A 24,123-nucleotide genomic window follows, 5' to 3' on the forward strand; every position below is an offset into this window, starting at 1 on the left:
TAAATAAAGACAGGGCCTCAAATAGAAGTCTGCATTCTTTCATACCATTTTACTACTAATGTATATATTCCACCAATATTTATGATCAACAATGATTAGTAATGTCCCAAGGCAGGGACAGACTGAGCATATACATTACAAGGACTGTGTACTGCAGATGTGAAAATACATTATTCTATTTCTACCATGAGCACAGCCCTCAAATCTACAAAGGAGTAGATTTAGTGCTACGGACAAGCACCATATTCTACTGTACCACAAGATCAGAATGGATAGCACAACCCCAGATAGCATCAAGTAGTTGATCCTGACTCCAGAATCTGTTCTCCACTACTCTATGTTCTTCAGCACATATTCATTACAGCACTTAACTGCTCCTTCAAGGAGCAATGGGTACATCTGGCATTTCACTACTGTAAAACCACAGCTCACATAGACGTTCTTGATAAATCCAGAACACAGAGCCTGGATATTGTTGACAACACAGCCAGAAATAGCCAAGCTCTGGCCACAGGGCAGAGTTTTTAAATCAGTTTCCTGTGTGGTTTCTCAGCTGCAGCTGTAACACTGACAGTATACACACTTAAGTATCTTCTAGCTAGTTTGAACCTGTCCACCCAAACTGCAGCTGCTGTAACACAGACCTACCACAAGTTCAGTACTTAGAAAACACCGGGCTCTCCAAAAGATTCTCTCAACTGCTGACCAGCTCTGGAGCCCAGGTTGGTTGGAGCTTATGGGCAGACACAGAACAGCCCAACATAAACTGGGATGCTGTGCAGGCCCTAGCAGAGCTGTCAAGAGATCCCACCAGCACCCCCATGCACAGAGCCACATATACTTAGAAGATTAGCCTCGCAAATGGACAGGACAAGGTAGGATTCCCTCTGCTATCACACCACAATTTTCTCCCAGTGAGGTGAGACTTGTTATAAACAAGTGAGGCAAAGTTGCACAACCTCAGGATGAAAGGCACTGATGTCATCTCAAAGCACATCACTGGTTTCAGCCCTTTTTACCTGTTAGCGTGTATTTATTTCCCAAATCCTGGATGAATTCACCAGCAGGCAGATTTTCCCTCTGCTCCTTTCCAGGTACTGGTAGGTTGAGAAGCTTCACTAACAATGCCCAGTGGAGACAAACGCCAAGTGTTCAGAACTTCCTTAGCATTTTGTACTCTCTAGCTTAAGCAGCTGTGTATTTGGCTTCACTGAGTACACTGGCTTTTTTTTTGCTGAAAAAATTTTATTTGCAACAGCATGTTTCAGTAGACATAAATACACTACTTGTGAACTTTAAAATGGAACATAAAAAGTTGTAACCACCCAACATTCAATTATGTCTCCCTACCACGCTTTATAAGCCCCCTCTTATAGAAACACCCCTCATTTCATAACCAAGACTTATTCACGTCACCACTTTCAGCAGTACATACATTTGTGAACAACTGTTTCCAAGGATGAAGCACAGGAAGAGTAAAATTTCACCAACAATCTCAGAGGAACACTTTCAGAGCCCACTGAGAATGACAACTATTGCAATTGAACCAGCGTGGCACATTAAGTTTCACACACACGCAAAAGTAATTTATCCCTCTAGTTCTGTGCTTTCATTACTTATTCTTTTTGATTTAGTAAAAAAAAGAAATTAAAGACTAAAAAAACCTTTGTTACTTATGTGTGTTCACCATATTAAGAGGGTTGCCCTGAAAGTAACGCCTCCTACTTTATGGTGTTGGCCCATGACATCGCAGGCAGATATTGGTGGTGTGGCAGTAACAGTTGAAACTTCCCATCAATATTCCATTACATGTTGTTGCCATGTGACAGACAACAGCAGAGAAGCAGTCTGCAGACATGGAAGGGCATATGGAGAAAAAGTGTGACACTGAATTCCACCATGTTGAAATATGGCATCCATTGACATTGGTCTGCATTTGGTTTATGGAGAACAAACATAGATGTGAGCACAGTATGATAGGGGGTGGCTTGAGTAGCAGCAACAGCAGGTCACCTCTGTCAGTGCAGACTGTTACAAACACAGCATGCAGGCTCTTGTTTGTAGCTGGCAAAAAAACGTACAGCTAAGGATGGTATTGGAAAAGAGTGAAAAATCCATAGCTGAGAATGGGTTCTATTGAATAGTGTTACTGTTTTTATTGTTTATTTATTATTGTTGTTATTTTGTATCTGTTGTCATTTCTGTGGAAATAAATTGGAGCAACCTCTGTTGATGGGGCCCTGAATAATTCCTCTTTACTCAACACCACCCAAGCATCCAACACCTCACAGGGCAACCTGTTCCAGTGTCTCACCACCCTTACTATTAAAAAAAAAAACAAAAAAATCTTCCTTATATCCTGTCTAAATCTCCCTTATTTTAGTTTGAAACCATTTCCCCTTGTCCTGTCATAGCAGATCCTGCTACAGAGTCTGTCCCCTTCTTTCTTATAGCCCCCTTTCAAATACTGGAAGGCCGCTCAAGGGCCCAGATTACAACATATCTACAAAAAGCTCAATTTCACTCAGTGAAAAAAAGTCCTACTTGAGCTGAAATAAAACTGTTTTGTTAAGACTTAAATTGTTTTCTGAGTAAAGCATTAATTTCTCATTTGGATCAAATGATAATAAGTAGGAGGGATAGTTTAATTAGCACTACTGAAAACATTCTACACCAGACAATTTTTTCCTCAGCATCAGGCAGAACTCATTAAAAAAAAAAAAAAAAAAAAAGAGAGAGAGAGAACTCAACCTTTTGCTAACAATTACCTTTGGAAGACCAACACTTTACACAGTTTCCTATCTGCAGAAGATTTACACAATGCTACCATTCAAATGCATCTATCAATTTCCTTTCATTTTCCATTCAGCTTTCCAAAACTAATTATTTAACACCGAGGTTAGGAAATAGGAGAGTGAGCCTAAAAAGGGATGAGGCAGTATGCTCCCGGGGTTCTAAAATACAATAATTGTGAAATCATTTAAGAAAGAACATCCCCACCCCCAAACAAACCCTGTAAAGGGCAAGCACTCCAGCACTGATTTTTATCCTCATGAAAGCGTCTTACTAGATTAGAGAGTTGTGTGTCAGACAAAAATCACAGCTGACAAATGTAAAGTGAGACATATAGAAAAAGAATATATTTCATATACACAATGGCAGTATTTGAGGTGACTATAATTAGCCTAAAAATACCATACAGACTTGCTTTATGACAGTCAGTACTAGCCACAAAAGCAACCACTGGGATCAACTCTGATAAAGAGAACAACATACAAAGACAGAAACATAAAAGCTGGGGCTTCCTATTCTGCATTCATCCCCTTGAAAGAATACATGACCTTGTAGCACACACATAATAGCATGCACACAAGAAAATGTATGACACCACCACTTGAAATAATAGATTTTGTGACTAAGAGTAAACTACTTTCATATGTTGTCATAGATCACTTAAGTGTTTGGCATAATGCTCATACAACAATATTCCCACTGGACTTCCTTAATCTGTATAGTATCTAGAAGAAAGGGCACTAGTTTACTGCAGTACTTGTGTCAGCCAGGTATTTTCCACTGCAGGAAGCAATTCTTATACCAAATTTAAGCATAACAAACACAGGCCTTAAAGTATAGCCAAAGACCAAACCATGCAGTCTTAAGACTGCAAGAGAATGACATGTTAAGGGCTTTTTGCTCTTCCAGGATTCACCTGTAGGCCTCCAGTTATCTAGTAGAGATGTCAGGGTTTTCTTGCCTACAAGAACAATATCCTCTGCTTATTGCAGAGGATCTCTGTTCCACAGCCATCCAATGCATCAATCTTCATAAACACTGCTTACTATCAAAATAGCAATAGTAGAGACAGGAAGCTGCTATTAAACACATAAGTATCCTCTAAAAGTGCACTCTAATTTACTTCAGTAGCAATCTGACCTATGCAGTTGTAAATTGAAAAAATGATTAATAAATGTAAGTACTTGTTTCTTGATGATGGAAAGAAATACGTTAATATCCAACATTATCTATTTGGAAGCATCATAGAACTCTGCAAATCTTTCTAAGACTATTGCTCTCTCTAATGAACAACTAAGTGAATCTACATGTTTTAGGGTTTGCTACTGACAGCAGCATTTCAATACATTTACTTGTTACAGTAATATTAACATTCACAGTTACCTAATATGTTTTAATCAACTACTTTCACGTAAGCACCAATAAAAATACTGAGCAAAGGCATCACAGAAAACTCCACTCTGATTTAAAGATTAAAGAAGATAAGCTGTGATGGTTATAGATCCTGCAATAGTGAAAACATCACACAATAGTACGAAGCATTAAGAACGATGAACAAGTCAGCACTCCACCTGGGTAATATCACTTTCTGTAGCTGAATAGTTGGAAAGGTCTCTTCATTCAGACCAATGTGACAAACACCAGAACCAGATTTTTTTCCTCCACAGAAATAGAGTTGGAATCGTTTAAGCCAGAGCTAGAATTCTGATATCCTTCCCAAAGATGATCCTGATTTGAGAATTCGCACCACAGAAAAGCACAAGAATATTACTCAGCACTACAGAGGAGAATAAGATTTATTGCAAAAGAAATAAGGAGAAAATGCAGTTGAACAAAAAGCCAACTACAAAAAGAATGGTGATGTTTTATCATGAAAGCGCAGGAATTATATCTAGAATAACATACTTATGTGATTAAATTGTTATGAAATATCTTAAACCAAGGCTTGAATAATAATAGAAACAGGATTAGTGCCTAGGTAAAAAAAAAAAAAAAAGTATTTATGTTTTTTCCAGAATTAAATGTAATAAAAGAATTATACAGTTCACAAGAATAATTTATATGAATATTTGCTATATGAATCAAACCACAGAAACATTACACTAAATCCCAAATAAAAGTCTATACTTAAAATTCAAGATTATCTGTAGCACCCCAGTGATTAAAAATGAATGATTCAGACTTGTTAAAGAAGTTAAAAGAATTAATAAAACAAAAAAAAAGTTCAAATCCTTCATTAGTGAGGCACTGCATTGCTATCCCTCAGAGCAGCATGCACATGGACAACATGCTGTACAAACACAAGTGTTATTAAATAGGTGTCACTATTATGGGGGGAAAAAGCAAACCTGTTTTTCCTGGAAACATCTCCTTTATTCCTCTTTCCCAGCCAAGCCCAAAAGAGAAAAGACAAAGATAAGTTTGTAGCAAATTAGAGTCCCAGATGCAACTAAATGTAACTATCACTTAAAGGATTTGTATGCTCCTAAGAAAAGTCAGGAAAACATAAAATCGAGCATTACCTTCTTTACCTATGCAGGATAAAGAACACTAAATGCCTGCAAGGTAATCAAGACACAATTTAGGCACCACTTCCTAACAATTGCAAAGAATATCCTCACCTCAAACATGAAAGCTTATACCAAATAATGGAGTTCCTAAATCAAACCCCCTCCCCCCCCATCTTCTAGCTCTGCTAGGAGCTTTTCCCTGCACTATGTGATACAGAGCACTTTTCTCCACTTTAGTGGGCTGGGGGTCAGGCTCTTAATCACGTTACCACCTGAAGTAAATTTCCACCATAAAAGCAGTGGAAGAATACTTACATTCTCTTCTTCCCAATTGCTTATTCTCTTTGTAAGCAGATTAGTCTTACTTGTTCTCAAAAATAGTTTTTAAAAAAATCTGAGAAATATTTCTTCACTTGGTCAGTGTAGAAACAGTTATGGCAATAAACAAAGTTCTCATGTTTCCCTTCCACTGTTTTTGCAAAAAGACTCACTACTTCAGAACAGTAAAGCCCTGTTCTTCACTTTTGAGAGCTAAAACATCTCAGAGGGAGAATCCAACTGACAGCTACAGGATATTGTGAAAACCATGGCTATGGTTATGAGATAGGAACTCAAAACCTACTACAACTTTCACTTGACTTGCAGAGAGCAGTCTGTTATTTCAGGAGGAGGAACGGCTGTTTACCAGGGTGGACAGTGAAAAAAAAAAAAAAACAAGCAGGAATGGTTTTAAACTGAGACAGGGGAGGTTTAGGTTAGATATTAGGAGGAAGTTTCTCACTCAGAGGGTGGTGACGCACTGGAACAGGTTGCCCAAGGAGGCTGTGGATGCCCCATCCCTGGAGGCATTCAAGGCTCTGGGCAGCCTGGTCTGGTGGTTGGCAACCCTGCACATAGCAGGGGGGTTGAAACTAGAAGGTCACTGTGGTCCTTTTCAATCCAGGCCATTCTGTGATCCTATGATTTTGCTTTACTGTTTGCTGCAGGCAAAAGGAATGTAAACCAGATGGCACTATAACAACATATGAAAGTATAAATAAATTCTAGTAATGTGCATTAAAACTGAAATCAGCTCAGTGCTTTTGCTGCATATTAAAAGACCAGAATTCAGAATTTCCATTAAAAACAAAAAAAACTTCACTGGAAATAAATGGAAATTTATATGCAAATATCAAACATTTAAAAGAGTTAGAAAAACAAGTCATTTTCATGACATTAGGGTCATGTTTTTTTTTTTTTATAAATGAGAAGAACAGAGTTCTTATTCTGCTATCAAGATTTGGAAAGTAAGTACTAATACATTAAGAATGCCAAATCTAGAACTTAAATCTTTACCTCATGTTAAGATCTTCACTTTTTACACATTGGATGTGCTCAAGAAATAAGGAAAGACATTTCTGATTGCTCTGAAGTTCACAAATCAGCTGTTAAATAGCAGCATCCTGGTTGCTAAGCTACAACATGCTTTGCAAGTTCCAACTTACTTAACATTTGTAGCAAAAGACCCTAATGCGAGACTAGTCTGTGGGCAGAACACTGCTTCTGAGGGCAGTATATTTATTCTACAATAAGCAACCAAAAACCAAAACACCACCAGGCTAGATAGTAAGATTCAGCTACAATGTCTCCAAAATGCAATGAAACATACGGAAAAAAGTGCTTCAGGTGAGAAAGTAATTCAACCACCAAAGAATCCTGCAGATAGTAGTGGAAGCACTAACACTACACTGTGGCCAGTGGAGGGAGACAAAAATGGAGATATAATTAGTTGTAACTTGGCTTTTGTATTCCACTTGGCCTCCACCACATGAAGAAATACAAACTTATTAGTTGCTTGAATGTCTCAAGATGCTCAAGTACTGGGGTTAGCCATATAAAACCCAAAACAAAGGACTCTCCAAGTGCCACAGCCAGGCTTTTCAAACTGGCCATCTCGTGTCAGCTATCCTTTTATATATCCCCTGGAATGCCCAAGAAAATGGTTGGTGAAAACCATGCTGAGGAAGCACTGACAGTCATTTTCTCTTAGGTTTTTTTGCCTTCAATTATCTCTGTGAAAATACCTTCTGAATGCTGAGCTAGAACTAGAGAAGGATATTGAGCAGCACCAAACTGCTTTAAGGAAAGAGGAGAAACACAGACCTGTGTTAAATTCCTCCTGGATTAGAAATTCCATACAGGTATCATATAAGCATTTCCTGATACATCCACAATATAAGCCCTTTCTGATCTCCAATTTGCACATCCGCCTGTTGCTTAGCTCAACATTTTTTTTAATCCCAGATTTCAAGCTTTCATCTCTGACTGTACCTCAGCCACATTTCAAGTTCTCCTCACCCTGCCTTTGAAAGCTAGCAACGTAGCACTTCATTGTTACATAAAATCAAACAAACAATAACAACCAGGTTCCAAAAAACATGAAAGAACACAGTAAAATACTCAACTGTCTCTGCAAAATTTTCATTGCTTAGTAACCTTATTATATGCATGTGATGTGCCATTGAAACTTTAAGTCATCCTTGATAAAATATCCATACACCATAGCTTTTCACTTTATTTTAGAAATTGCACAGTTCTCTCTTTTGGCATTTTAATTAAACTTCAGTCACGTAACCAAGTTAATGACACTTCTTCTGAAACATAACACTCATCAATATGCTCCATACATCATTCATTCCAGTCAGAAAAAGATGGGCAGCTGAGATGTGAAGTAAACATTCAATTGAAATAAAACTAGATTTAGTAGATTTACATTTTAGTCACAATGCTGCACGTCTGTACTGTGATCTTTTTGCTAAAACAAAAAAAAAAAACCCTACTGCTCTGCCCATTTTCAGAAGTACATGCTGAATTTCACTTCTAAATTTACTGGCGTTTATTCCAGTAGTTCTGAAATAAAGATGTGGAATTACATTGGAATGCTCAGAATAAATTCAAAATAATCAGTGAAAATATTAGCAGAGAAATACAAATGACAGTTTTTAAGAGTAGAAAATACCTCCGTATCTTAGTTCTAACTCATAAGTAGCAGAATATTACAAGCTGGAAATCTCAGTCATAACTTCAGGATGTTAATCTAGGACAGAACTCTTAACAGGTATAAAAATTAACTCTCAGCACCATTCTGAATTATATATACCTCTTTCCCCCCCCCCCCCCCCCCCCTTAAAAAAAAAAGAAGATAACTGGTACTGAAGCTTAAGTAATTATGAAGCTCAACACACGCTGCAGATCATCTCTTGAAGACTTAATCAGTGCGCATACATACACAAATTTTGAGACTAAAAACAGTGGAACTAAATACTGTATCTTCCCAATATTAATTGATACAAAAATACAGGCAGCTAACAAAAGGAGCTAGATGTTTCAAACGTGGACTTGGGTGGCCAGTAAAATTCATTCCTTTCCTAAAGGCACAATCAGAAGGATTATGTTTGCTAACTGAACGGTCCTCTTATCTTTATACTTGTAATGTAACAACTTATTCTGGAACAACAAGTTCAGGAAGGACTGAAAACAAACAAACAAAAAAATATCAGTAATGAAAATAGCTAAATAGTTTCACACTGCATTATGAACATTTCAGTTTTTTAATCTGTCCAGCTATCAGATAAGTGAGCAAATAAAGGAGGCATAGTTGTTTAGGTTTGATGAACAAATCCTTCAGAATAAGTCATAGAAATCACAGAATATGTTGTTGCAAAGAACCTCAAAGCCCACCCAGCCCCAACCCCTGCTGTGGGCAGGGCTGCCATCCAGCAGTTCAGCTGCCCAGGGCCCCATCCAACCTGTCCCTCAAGCCAGAATGTAAGTACTGTTGCCATAAAGATAACAGATCCAGACTAGAACAAGTCAAAGCAGAGTTAAAAGTAACTGTGTCCTGACATGGAATAAATCTTTCATCAGTCTTGCAGATTTAGGAGTAACATTAAGGGCTGCAAAATACTGGAGAGATAAATGTAATCCCTCACAAATAGAGAAGATCTTGCTGATGAAAGAGCAGGACGTAAACTGTAAAAGATGGTACATCCTTACAATTTCAATAATGCTTTTCTGCTGAAATAGCACTGTGTCACACATATGAAGCTTACATAGTAACAAAGAAATTCTCCTTGTAACCAACACTAGGTGTTATGTTTTCTATCAGCAAACTCAAGTTAACGGAGTGAGTTCTGGAAGACTGGGAATACAATGCCTAGACTTGAAGTGAAACCTGACAGCAACTTTTCTGTTGCTTTGAGTAATCTAATCAAGGAATGGGGGGGGGGGGGGGGGGAAACATACACCAGGTTTAACTATCCATTCTCTGTATGTATATACATGCTTTTTTTGCACAAGAAGAACCACTTTGCCTAGACATGGATGGAGCAGCAAGCTTTCCCACACTTCATAAGGAAGCATTCTTGGAACAAGCAGACCAAATGGCAGCTCAGAAGCAGCAGCAGCTGCCTCAAGGAAGAGCAGAGTAGTCAAGCAGCCTCCCAGTAGAGCATGGGTTGGAGCAAGCCTGCAGAGACCAACACCACCAACCCAGGCTGCCAGCCTTCATTGGCCAGCACACATGCTGAGTCTCTAGGAAAGGGAAAAGATTCCAACGAGCACCACTGATGTGAACTACTTCAGGCCATTCTTTGAGAATACCATCTAGCAGGAAGGCTTGTGGCAACACTCACAGCACACACACTTGCAGGAAGACACACAAGACATTGCAGGCTTTGAATCTGATGCCAGGACAGCAGCAAAATTCTTGTTCATGTATGTAAGGGCAGCAATGAAATCTACTGGATCTGCAAGGTGCCCAAACATGTGATGAGTATAAAACAAATCACTGTGAGTAGCTGTATCTTTCATTTTTCTCTCACAGGAGGCTCGGGAATATCAGCTGGCTGGAACTGCCCACAGTCTGTCAGAGGTGCCAGTTTAAAGAAATGGGCTATGAATGTATCTTTATTTCAGTTAATACAGTGCTAGGGAAGTCAAGATTATATATTCAACGACTCAAGGAGACCTTGGTCATAGAATCACCAAGGTTGGAAAATACCTCCAAGACCATCTAGTCCAACCATTTACCTACCACCAGTAATACTAACTAACCACATCCCTTAGCACAACACTTAAATGTTTCTTGAACACCTCCAGGGACAATGACTCCATCACCTCCCTGGGCAGCCCATTCCAGTGCCTGACCACTCTACTGGAAAAATTTTTCCTAACGTTCACCCTGAACCTCCTCTAAAGCATCTTGAGGCCATTCCCTCTAGTCCTATTGCCAGTTATGCAGGGAAAGAGGCCAACCCTCTCCTCATTACAACCCCCTTTCAGGTAGTCATAGAGACTCATTACTTTAAAGGATGTTTATATAGGTGTCGTATGTGCAATTAAGTGAAAATACAAGAAGGAAGTGGGATTTCTTCCAGACTGATGTATTGCTAACTCAAAGCACACACAGACACGGTAGGCTGACAGGAATATTTCCGAATGCACATTTCAATAAATTCACATATCAGAACAGACTGAAGGGGTTTTCTTTAGAGGAATACTTCACTAGAATATATTTTAACAGAAACACAATACACCAATTACTGTGGAAACTCTTGCCAAAACATTTTAGCATTAATTTTGACAGGGCTGGCAATAAGAAGAAACAATGAATTCATACAGATTTGAAGTGTTTGAGTTACACTGCAGAATTACTTGGCTATCAGCACTGCTGTATGGCTGCATGAAGTTAGACACAGCAAAGAAAATGACTATCATGCACTTTTCTCTTTGCATCACCCTACAAAAATCAAATGACAGCACTAATCAAGGAAGTGACAGTACTAATCTCTCCATTTGAGCTTTGAGCAGAAAATGCCTCATTCATTTCAGGCTCTCAACTTGATTGTTACTCAAGAAGCAGATATAAGACAGTGTATTATTTGTGATATAGAAATGTCCGTGTACACCAAGTAATGGTCTGTTTTATAATTTGCTCTTAATTAGCTTATAGAAAAAGTAGAGCATATTATGCAGTAAAAACCTCTAACTTTTAAGAAGTATAAAGTCATTTACTATTTACTATTACATTTACTCTAGCATTGTATCAAATTGATAATTAAGCCAGGAATAATAGCACAACATTTCTGCAAATATGGCTTTTACAACTGAACTTCATACAGAAGTTCAGCATCTGGCCCAAAACTCTGTGTAGAAGACAAACAGCTGCTCCTCTATATGACCCACCAGACAGAACTCTAAGCCAAGACCCAGGTCACAGGAGTTCACTATGACTTTCGAAAACTCAAAGAAAACTTAAGATTTCTGTAGAGCTAGACATATCTGTTGCTCATGAGAGCTAAGATTAGAGGAAGATAATTAGCAAGAATTAGGATAAATAAAGCTAGCAGCATTGCTTACAGTTAATACTTCAATAGCTGAAACAGGTCCTTTCTTGGGAATACAAAATACTGCCATACTTCAAGCTATTTCCATGTTACATCTCTGCTCCAACTTCTTGCAACTTCTACTTCTCCCCAGCTTTAACGTAGTTGGATTCAATGTTTCTGCACTCCCTTCACAGGCCAAACAAAGCCTGATTTTTTTCCGTGCGAAAGAGGAAAATACTCCTCTTGGGAATCACCTCTGAAGCAGTTCTCTGTCCGTGGAACACCTCTATAGGAATGTCACAAGATAGGAAAGATCAGTTCCAATCGAGTCCCAGGACTGCAGGAGATAGAAGGATGGCCATATGATTAAGGCAGTTAAATGCCTTCCTGGGAGGCATCACTGGTCTGACCTTTGCCTGAAGCTCTCAGCCTTAAGCAAACTGAACTTTTCACCACTGATTAACCAGATTTGGTGTCTCCATTCTCCAAAAATGCCAGATTTGAAGAAATTGTGATGTAAAAAAAAAAAAAAAAAAAGTACATCTGAAGTCTCTGGGAAGCCTGTTTTCATAATAAAAAAAATATGTCATATATTCCAGACATTTAAAAGACGTGCAAAGTTAGAGAATGTGACACTTTTAGATTTGAAATGCTCTGTACCTCATTATTTTCTCTGTAAAATGAAGTTAAGTTATTTCCTCTCTTAGCATATTTATTTCACAGTATCTCTGCAGTACTTGTGGTCATGTTACAGTACAATATTTTTTTAAAGTCATCTTAGTTTTCAGGAGAAAATTTAAATAATTCATTAAACAAGGTATCAGTGTAGGTATGGAAGGGATTTATCTATAAATTCTATCCATTCAAATGCTACTAACAAACTACAGTTTTGTTGTGCTTGCTGAACACTACGACCTGTGCTTATTCTCTCCCAGTTTCTGAGTACTCAATTAACACTGACTCTGTGCTGTCCCACAGGTTATGATTTATTTCCCTACATATCATAGGTTAAAAACATATTAAAGGGCATGGAAATGAGAAATATTTTTGCAATATTGAAAGTTACTGTTTGATTTCAAGTTGAGATTGAACTTTCACAGCGATCCACATTTTATACGCTCTAGCTCACCCTCCTCCAATTAAAACTTGTACATTTGCCAATATAGAGTAAGAGATCAGCAGTTCATTCGTTATGTTTGCTTGAGTTACTCATCTCTAAATCACACGCTCATCCCACCTACTTACCATGCAGCAGTGTTGGAAGGATTCAAACTGTGGTCTCTGCTGCCAGTGACTACAGTAATAAAAGTGCTTTTTACTTAAGAGGAAGGACTGGATCCAACACCATGAAAATACAGTGTTGAAACACTGAAGTTTTAAAACCTTAAGATGACAGTATTTTCCAACACGACAGATGTACTTGCTCTGATAGCACAGTCTGGCCTGCTAAACATGAATCCTGTGAGTTAAGACAATAGCAAATCACCTGTTTCACCTGAAAAATCCAAAAAACTTCAGTAGCCAAAAAAATAGGCCCCAAACAAAATATTCAGCCTGTTTAAAGTTTTCCAAAGAAACATTGTCCTTGTATTAATTATGAAAACTCATCACAAAAAGCCATGACAGAGACAAGGAATTCACATAAAGGGAAATAGAAGGGGATGCTACAAGGGTGGCATTTTCTTTTTGCTTAAGTCAGTCACATTTTAAGCAGCTATGTCACATATCTGGAAAAAAAAAAATAAGTCTTTCATTCATTTAAGCAAAAACTCGAACTACCTAACTGGAACACTTCAGCAAAGAGCTACATATGACTTCAGGAGAATCTCCAGGACAGAATAAAGCTATAAAGCTCTCAAAGATTAGAAAGTTACACAACCTCTTCACGGAAACCACTCTTTAGACATTTAAGAATTAATGTTCTGAATAAGCAACGATTTGTTGTGTTTTCTTTTCACTATAGAGGCATCAGGAGAGAATAAAATCTACTCAAGAAAGTACACACAGACTTTTCCTTAAATCTTGTTATTCAAACAGACAATTTCTGGCCTATACCCTCAGGTTACTTCCCAAGTATAGCTGTTCAGGCCTTCACTAAAGATTCTGCCACCATAAAGAAGAATGTGGAAGTAGCACACCAGTATAGCTAAATGGCAGTATAACTACAGAGGGCAATTAAAAGGCATCCACTTTAAAATTCCAGGATTTTTTTTAGACAATGCCTACGATATTCTGATAATTAGCGCATGATATAAAGATGTATAAGGATGTACTACTGATGCCAGAATAATAAAGATGTGTCCATACTAAAGCTTTTTTGAGGTTTTTCCTCCTCCAAAATCCAAATTTTAGATCCTGTGATTAGTTAGGAAAATACAAGATTTGATATTTGCTCTTTTTTCCCCCATCTTATATTACTATACTAATTGCAAGGCCCTGGCTCCACAAAAGACTGGAAAAAGAATTCCTTATTTACCACATTATTAAGGATTTATTTCTAATAAAAGAAAGTTTTAGCTGGATAAATAAAATATGGAATATTATTTAGTAATAGGTTCAACTAGACTTTTCCAGTCTTGTACTTTCCTCATCTACTCATAAAGCATTAGTTACCCACCTTCATGCACAGGACATTCAAAACTGAACATTTTGATAAAGCAAAAGCACTCAGGTTTTATAACATATGTGTATACAATCATCTAAGATGTATGTATTTGTGTTTGTGTATGCACACATGGAATCATAGAATTGCTCAGGTTGGAAGAGACCTTCAAGATCACCAAGTGCAACCACAACTTAACCATACTACTCTAACAACCCTTTGCTAAATCATGTCCCTGAGCACCACATCCAAACGGTTTTTAAACACATCCAGGGATGGTGACTCAACCACCTCCCTGGGGAGCCTGTTCCAGTGCTTAACAGCCCTTTCTGTAAAGAAGTTTTTCCTGATATCCAAGCTAAACCTCCCCCATATACATATATATACACACACACATTCTTCTTTTAATTATATCAAGCTGAGATTTGAGTATAAATACCTGGCTTTTCCTTCCTCTCCCCTGCAAGACCTAATAGAAGGAAACCAAGAACCAGGACCCAAAGAAAGTGACAAGTGCCACAAAGTTTCCCTACTTCTCAATCCAACCAGGCACTTTATGGTGCAATTAGGTAAGTAACTTAGTTGTTGAGCGATACAGAAAAAGAATCTTTTGGCAAATGTGAACTGGGTCTACAGCCAGTAGACTTCACTGGCAAAGCTAGTACAGAACAGATCTAAACATCTTGCTCCACGTCAGACCCCTCTAATCTTTACCTTGCAGTATCCAGCCGATTCTTATACTTTATTCAGATGCTTAACCAGCCCTTACAAGTCAGGCTAGGCCTCATGATAGAGACGATGTAAGCTTCTCTTAGATCTCCTTTCTGCAAAGAGAAGCATTTGGGAATTCCTGCAGCCTCAGAGGAATTTAAGCAGCTTTTAAACAGCATGTAAAAGCAGCAGGGTGCAGAAGGAAAAATTCTGAACATTTCCCCTGTGCAGTTTGATCAATACTTCTCAAACCAAACTATTTCAGCTGAATTCACAGGTTAACAAAACTATAACATTTTTTGAGCAAAAAAATGATAAATAAAGAATCATAGGAAAAGTAGTAAAACTGCAGTAAGATACTGTAGCTAGATTTAAGACCCCAAGGTGGGACTGAGACATCCAAAGAAAAACCCTAAAGTGAATTTTCCCTTTTCTTAGTCTAGTCACTTAATTAAAAAAAAAAAAAAAAAAAAAAAAGAAAAAGTAACACTCTAAATCCTTTTCCTGCTAAAATTTATTTGAAACCTACATGTTGAATTTGGAAAGAAAGTTGTTTCTCACCTTTTCTTTCTTAAAAGTGTATCTCTCTACTGCTTACATGAAAATAACTGTTTACCATTCAACAGGCAAATTAATTAACTGAATAAAAATGCATCCCTGCTCATGTTCACATATGTGGTTTGGTTGAGGTCTTTACCCCCATATATGTAGGTTGGTAAAGTCAGGAAATAAACTGATCTTAATCCTGGCATAATAGAAAATCAATGGTTTTCTAATTTGAGGAGTGAGGGTTTCAGCCATGGAATAAATTCAAGCCAAGACATGGCATTCCTTACATAAAGAGAGCTATCAGTCCTTTGAGTCAAACCTCTGAAAGAACACCTGTCCTGTTTTCTCACCTGGAATAGTGGGGAAAAAAAAAAAAAAAAAGAAAAGAAAAAGAAAAAGAGCACTTGTGCTATTTCTAAAGTCTCACAATTACAGACGGACAAACCACTTTCAATCCCTTCGCTGCCAACAATCTGTCTGATATTCAAAAACGTATCATTACAAGTGAATACATAAATCTAACTACTCCTTACTCACTGTTGTTAGTAAAGCATCCTATTTTGAAGAAATTATTTTCTTGAAAATTGATCTGATGCCTTGTCCCGGAGAGTAAATAAGAAAAATTAAAATAAGTTACCATGTAACAATTAAGAATGCATTTTCTCCCTATGTCTAAATGCAAGTTGTTTCTTTGGACTAGAAGACAGCAAGTTTTGTAGCAACACATTCAATAAAATCTCTAAAACCCTACGAGGTTTTATGTAGACCTTGATTTTCCCTCTTCATTTTACATGCTGGAATGTTAATAAGTATCCTGGAATTGCTGATCTTGAAATAGTTCAAAAGAAGAAAGCATTTTGTTGAATAAACTAGCAATGGCAAAGACCTCCACGTTACAGCTATTGTATCACAGTAAGGTTCACAACCTTGAAAATGTAGCACAAAGGAGAACAAAAGGTTGGCTTCCTCAGCCTCTTTACCCAGAAGAGTAAGGACAAAATATGATACAAATAGCCATTTTCTCAACACAGGACTCAATGTTAGCTCTATTCTCCTAATTTTACAGCAACAGCATTGTTACTTAGTGCTATCAAATCTATGGTCGATAACTCTGCACAAACAACACATCCACTTGCCTTGCTAGCCAGTAGTACGCAGCAAGCAGGTGCACTTAAAGATTACAGAATATGAAATTGTGTAATTTCACACACCAAAATCTTTAACTGACCTTGAGAATGCAGGATCTCTAACTGCTCCTGGAGATCATGCTTACTATCCCCTACACATTACAGATGGCTGCGGTTTTTTCCCCAGACTCGCTCTTACAATGCAGTTATGGGCTGCATGCACAACATCTGTGTCAAGTTAAAAACTGAGCTTTTTAGAGAAATAAGCACACTATAATATAAACCCATAATATAAATAATAGAAGGCTAAAGCTTTGCTAAATTCCATGTATTTGTTACAGAAAGCAGTCTCAATCTCAAAGCTAGCAGTGGCTTTCAATGGCCAAGGCAGTAGAGGTTTCTAAAAAGATCAAGGTGGAACACTACAGGTTACAATCACAGTGTCACCACAGGGACTGTAACAAACTGAATATATGCCCATGGGGCTTAATCATGATTCAGAAATGCTTTTTTTGTTGTTGTTTCATTTGAAAATTCATTTTCTTCAAAGCTTTAAGAGTGTTTTATATAAGAACTTTCTTCTTATAAAGTTAACTACTGTTGTAAAGTACAAATCAATCAGATCTACTATAAACAAGACAAAAATAATTAGCAGATGCCAGAAACACGTTTATCACAGCCCGTGGTTTGTATTCCAGTACCTGCACAACGGCTGACAGTTATTCCTCCAGTCCACCAGCTGACAGAACATGCTACACAATACAAAGGCCACATTCCACATCAGGATTGTTGTGGCAAGCTTAATTAATTGTAGATCTTTCACAAACCCACTTATTTGGTTTGACCTGCTACACAAGCAATTCAAACCAGTACAAAGACATACAACAGAAAAACAGCACTGAACTCAAAGAAGAATCATATTCAATTAGGCAGAGTAATTTATCAGCTTTGTGTATTTATATGACCAAGTTTCAAGTTACCTCTTCAGAAATGGAAAAATTATAGGAAATTTGGAAGGTAGTACAAAGTTCAAATAATATACTTCTAAATCTATGCATGCTGCTTTTCTATAATGCCACTATTACCTTTTGCATAAGAGCTGTTAGCAATTACTGAAAGACATGTTTTCACAATATGCAATGGGACAATCCAATGAGTCAATCTTTCTCTGCTCAAGTCATAAGATAATCTTTTCAACCTGTTATTAAATTACCTGGTGCATTAAAACTTCAGGAGTGCCTTAGCTTATCTGGCTCTTGCCAGATCCCCACATTTATAAAGATATTTTAGGAAAAGAAAAAAACAATGTTTTTGAAACTTTAAAAGAAACAGTACCATTCTGCAACCTCATATCTCTGACTAGATAAAACTGTTTGTGGATTTTATAAGTATTCAAGTCACATTTTCTTCATTTAACATTACAGTTCATATCAGCAGTCTCAATAAGTTTCTCAATCTAGTTCATGGAGACAGTGAGAATGGCAGCTCCTGATTTGGCTTGCAAGAGTAGACACAGTGTATTTGATGTCACGATTTTGAAACATACAGTGACCCGGGAATTCAAGGTCCCTTCAAACCTGAGTCATTCTATGATTAGAAAACAAATTCCTATCTATTTCATAATTTCTCCTTGTAGGAAACACAACCAAGAAATTCGCGCACCACAAAGATTTGAGGGAACCATTTAATAGTCTCTACAGACTTACTGTCAATTTGAAAAACATTCAGGAGACTTATTGATGAAAACATAAATGGTTTGCAGAAACAGCCATTTTGAAAAGCCAAGATCTAAAACCAAAGTAAATAGCACAAAAAGAGGTAGTGAAGAAAAAAAAAAATAAAAATCACTGAGACACAGACATGTGCTGTAAAAGAACAAGCAGTTTTACAAGGGTCTACAAAAGGCAATGCATAAATAGTAGGGCCCATCCCCTTATTCCAAACAATGCTGGATGCAAGCAAGATGAGAACACAGGAAGCAAAAAAGGTAAATAACACAACTGAGCTTCTTCCTCAGGCAGAAATTTACCTCTTCTCATCAATTCAGGAACAGAAGTTTTCTGCAATCCCTTTCCTGTCCTATAAATTTACATTGATTAGAGAAGTCCAGGGAGAAAGCTATGGGCTCTAACTGCTTTTGACACTGAGAAGCAAGGTAAACGAAGCCTGAGGCAATGGAACTGCACTGACAGGAATCTAAATGGAAAGTGTTGTATTAATTACCACAAAACTGATAAACTCAAGGAGTCAATGATGCCAGCAAGATCCTGTCACTTACAAATCCTAAGCAGTTAGCTGTGGTTCAACGAGCTGAGAGCATCTGCTGCTTTGTCTCATGGTAACAGTCATTGCTAAATCTGTAGACCTTCAATAAAGACAACACAACTAGAACATTTTATATTCAAAACAAAAGCCAAGCTTGATATTTCAACAGCACAGCTTTCATCTGCAAAGCATTTCAAGAACCTTTCCCCTCTCCATGGGAATCATCAGAAGAAAAAGCATTAGTTGAGTCAGGCTAGAGCTCCTGCTAACATCTGAACCAGTTTTCTTAACACAAGACAGTACATAAAAGAGCAGTGAAACTAAGAAAAATATATAAAGGCATTTGGTAATCTTTAGGGCTGATTCACACAAATGCAGTACTGGACAAAACACAAAGCTTTATCAGTGACTCCAAGGTCTGCCAAATGGATGCTGCCCTCCACCTCCACCTGGCCTGACAGTTACTGACTGGTAAAGCCAGTTTCTCCTCAATAAAAGGCAAAAATTTGTAAAGTAGGAAAAACAAGAAATAAAAGCAGTGAAGAAACACATAAAGGCAGGGCAGGAACTTTGCAGTTAAATTCCAAATACATGGAATTTAATAAAACAAGTGAAATGGTGGTTAGAAAACTCTTCACAACAAGAAAAAACAAATTTTAAGAACTGCAGATGCGTGACCCACTGAAAGACATTCATTGTCACAGCTGCTCATAACATATCAAAGTTCACCTCCTGTACATTTCGTTAAACAGTCTTAAACTCAAGGTACAGGTCTTTGTCACAAATGAAAATGTTCTCAAATGACAATGCTTTTACTGAGTGGGAAGGTTTGTTTGGTAATGCAGTTGGTCTCTTTTGACTAATCATATTAAATCTGACCCTGAGTCCAATGACGATTTAAAATTTGCAAAGTCAGTCAGATTTAAGCCTGAGTTTCCATCTCCACTATTTCAGTAGAAATCAGTGAGAACTGGGGTATGCTTATCACCCCAAAACTGTTCAAGTATATCTCTCAATGAAAGGTGAGGAGTAATTCTGCCTTTGGTAAGTCCATGACAAAGCATAATGCTCAACATCACATATAAGATCAGGTGAAGTACGACGACATATAGTGTACAACATAAAACTAACATGGGAAGGTATTTGTTTAAACATAAGAGGCATTTTAATCTTACACTTAACCCCAAACTGTCCTGTTCTCAATCTGTTGGCAGCATGCTGTTATTAAATAGTGCTGCAGTAGAAACCTGAAGCCAGTTTTAAAACAAAGGTTTCCACTGAGCAGACTGACAGGCCTCCACAAACACACTGCATATCAACTGTGGCCAAAGAAAAGCTTCTAATAAATGCGCTAGATATACTACCTAGATTATTTTTTTAAACAGTGGTTCAAAGGAACGTTGAAGAATTTGTTGCTCCTGTAAAATCTCCTTTGATGCTACATCTATGGAAGGACAATGGAACTCGAGCATTTCTCTATTCTGCCAGCACTTCTAGAGGTTACCACGCCAAAAGGAATTCTAGTGCTTGAGGACAGGTGAATACAAATTTGAACGTTAAGAAATACTTGGGATTACTGCTGAACAACTGGATGAAAACAGAATATTAATGTAGATACAACTGTCTTCTAACATCCAGTTTAAAAAAAAAAAAAAAAACCTGCACTGATGGTATTTCTCCCTGACAAAAGTCATGTCCCCAAAATCCTACCAAAAACATTCCTGGTTGTACCAAAGTTTGTCCTCAAACATATCAAGAAAACAAATGCATAATTTGTATTCTTCAGAAGATACCATGAAAATACTCTATTGGAGGAACTTATAGGGTTTTTTCTCCCCTCCCTTGACAATAATGGAATCCATATTTTGTACAAAGACCATCCCCTAAATTTTTTGAAAGCTAAACATAGTTTTGGAAGAGTATGAAATTTAACTAGGCAAAATTCCTAGAAATCTACTGTGGGAGCTGCCACTCACACTTTAATAATTCTAAAGATATATTCATTGATTTTTGTGCAGCAAGAAAGTCAACAATATTCTTCCAACTGGGCTTACATGATCACTTATCTCTAGCTAGCAAAATTACCTTGCTGAAATCATTTTCCAGTAAAAATAAATCAAGTAATCATCACAGTACCAACAGCAAAATAGAGGCTTTTTGTTATGCAACAGGTTTGAACACAGCTAGTAAATTATGGTTTTGTTCAATGTCAACATGGCTTCACTTTTTCATGGGAAATCAACTGCTAAAAACATAGCTAAGTAGGCAAGAAGTTAGGACAGGCTTCAAATAGATTTTTTGCAAGTATATGTATGCACAACCTCAGGTCACTGTTATGACAAAAGCTTCCTAAGCAGCTCATTTTTTCAATAAGCTGTTTACCATTAAGAGTAAAGCAAGAGGCGATACAGTACACCAAAACCTCTAATTTTATAAACACCTTCACAATTACTGGCTCCATATTTAACGAAAAGTAATCCAAGAATATTAACTGTTTGAAGACCTTCCAACTACAGTCTTATCAATTACAGGAAAACTGTGACTCTATAAACAATCCTTTTTTTTTTTTATGACGTGAAACTCTTCAATGATAGACTTTTATCAGGATGAGTCAGTGACAAAAAAATAGATGCACTGCAAATGAATTTATGCATGATCCTTTCACAATAAAAGAAAACAAGCACTACAGAATACAGACACTAACCTGTAAGATTCAGTTCCAAATGGTATTATTCCATTCCTATTTCCTCTTCTTTTTGCTTGATGTGACTAGCAAATTAACTGTACTCTGAAATCCAGGTTTTTTTGTTTGTTTGTTTTTTGTTTTTTTTTTTTACCAAGTTACTTCATTGCTACAAGAGCTCCAACTCAAAACCTTCACATATTTTCCACAGCTACTATTCTTTTGGTTATTACTTCAAATTCTCTCTTCTCCTTACCATCTGCCTCTATATATTTCTAAATAACATTCACCTTCACACAGTAATATTAGAGCGTCATTCATAGATTACCAACAAGAGGCAGAACATTTCCACTGTTGAACTTGACGTAGATACTTAGAACATACTCAGAAAATGCAGCATCAATTTTTGCACAAAAAATTGTCTCTGTATTACCAATAAGAACAGGTAATATGTTTTCTTCAGAAACTAACTTCTATTGCCATGTTTGTGTGTTTATTAAAATGAAAACCTATCACGATAGTTCTGTTTCCTCATCTAAATGCATACATACTAGCTAGAAGTATCTGACATTGCAGTGTCATTCAGCAAAGATAAATTGTCAACATTTAAGTCAGAACAACAGAACAAAAGCAAAACAATTACGCACAGAAAAACCCTTCCCTACTCACCAGCAATTTACCATTCAAATCTGCCACAGACTATGAAAATTATATATATATCTTGCTGTATTAGGAATTCAGTTTGTGGAAGGGAGTTCTTGGCAGATCGTTGAAACTTTTCAAGTAATTATATTAACTATGAAATACCTTATTTACCTTCTCAGTATGAATGTAAGATGCTAAATGGTGTAAATAACAAAACAGGTACCCTAGTTCCATCTACTGACCAAAAGTTCTCAAGTAAAATAAGTTCACTCCTGTCTTGAAGGGACTGACTTAGAACTTTAGTAATTGAAACATTCTGAAGATAACTAAACAAAAGCTTTTCTGTTGTCACACATTATCACGTTTTCTGCTGAAACACTGATAAAAATCTTTACTCAAGTTTCAGGTTTCTGACTTCCATGTCCCTCAGTGCCACATGCACACAGTTCTCGAGTACCTTCAGGGACAGTGACTCCTCCATCTCCCTGGAACAGGCTGCCCAATCTTACACTGAATTATGGATTGCAAGAGACTATAAAATAAAGCACATTATGAAGGACCGTACATTAAATAGGTGTTAACTGTACTACATGTGTATGTTTCCACATCAATTAGTTTGTGCACATTAGCCACAAGATCAGGAGATCAAGACAGCCTTTCTAGTTGAAACTTAGAATGTAATTGGCGATAAGAGCTGAGGACTTGGGGCACTTGACTGAACAGTAAGACAGGTATCTGTCTCTTGACTGTCATTTAAGTCCAAAAAATATGATGGAAAAGAAAGGGCAGTAAGAAAAAGAGAGGCATCGGAGCCGCCTGAAATATTTACTGACAGAAAATGAGTAGGTTCATCCTCCACACAAGCGGCACCATGATAACATAGCAGTGAAGGCCAAAAGGTGCCCAGAATGACAGTACCTTTCCTCACACCTCATCACTTCATCTGGGTGAAGGAGGAAGCAGCAGGGCCAGCAGCAGCGGGGAAACACAGGGCAAAGCCTCCCTAGGAGAGGGCTACAGGTTTCCCATCACCTCCACAGCATACTAATAACACACAGACAGCACTGATTTGTTGAAAATAAGGGGGACACAGTGAACATGAGACGTAAGAGAGGTTTGGAAGTCGCTGCTTGGTCTCTTCCTCTGCTGACAGAGGAGGAACTCACACAACCCCTGCAGCAGGGGCTGCTTTAATTATGCATACAGAATAAAACAGTTCCATGCTCAAGTACTATAGGGACACAAGTTAAATTCCCTCAGGCAGAGAAAGAATTACAACACATACAAACAGAGTATATTTCACAGGAAAACAGGACACTCCTGTGTATTTAATTTCAGTAGTGAAAAATATTCCAATTAAGTTTGACTAAATTATAGCAATATAAAAACAAATAATGTTTAGGTTAAAAATTCAGAAAACAATGTAATATAATAGAGATCCAACATTTACATAAACGAGACATTTTTATTCCAATTATTAAACCAAATAGCACTTTATCCCATTCAACGTGTGGAAAATCACTGGGGAAAATGGCTACGCTATACATGAGTTCCCCTCAGTTTTTGTTAAGTTAGAAGTGTCACTCATATACCTGAAAATGAAAAGACTGCAGCTAGAGCATAATTACTTATGTACAGAGTGCTATGGTACATTGCATAGAAACCCAGGCAATATTTAACAAGGCTCATTTGCTTTTAGAAAACACATATTCAGAGACAAAGCTGTTTGTGCATTAGGTCGCAATTCAGTGAATAGCTTTAACCAAGAAAAAGATTACACAAATCAGAATGCTTTCCTTCAAATTAAAATCCAATAACATTTTGTTTACAGACAAACTAAGCGTGCCAGGCTATTCTTTGAATATCTATG

General features: G+C 37.4%; 1 long non-coding RNA gene across 1 annotated transcript in view; it reads right to left on the reverse strand.

Moving 5' to 3' along the window:
- The window catches only part of LOC125691025 (uncharacterized), a 134,186-nt gene extending 122,126 nt beyond the window's left edge, over positions 1–12,060 (reverse strand). The window contains exon 1 of the long non-coding RNA XR_007375880.1: positions 11,703–12,060. This is a non-coding gene — a long non-coding RNA (uncharacterized LOC125691025). The remainder of the gene's footprint in view (positions 1–11,702) is intronic.
- Between the last annotated feature and the right edge of the window lie 12,063 nt (positions 12,061–24,123).

The sequence above is a fragment of the Lagopus muta genome, chromosome 3, assembly GCF_023343835.1.
Source record: "Lagopus muta isolate bLagMut1 chromosome 3, bLagMut1 primary, whole genome shotgun sequence".
NCBI classification, from domain to species: domain Eukaryota; kingdom Metazoa; phylum Chordata; class Aves; order Galliformes; family Phasianidae; genus Lagopus; species Lagopus muta.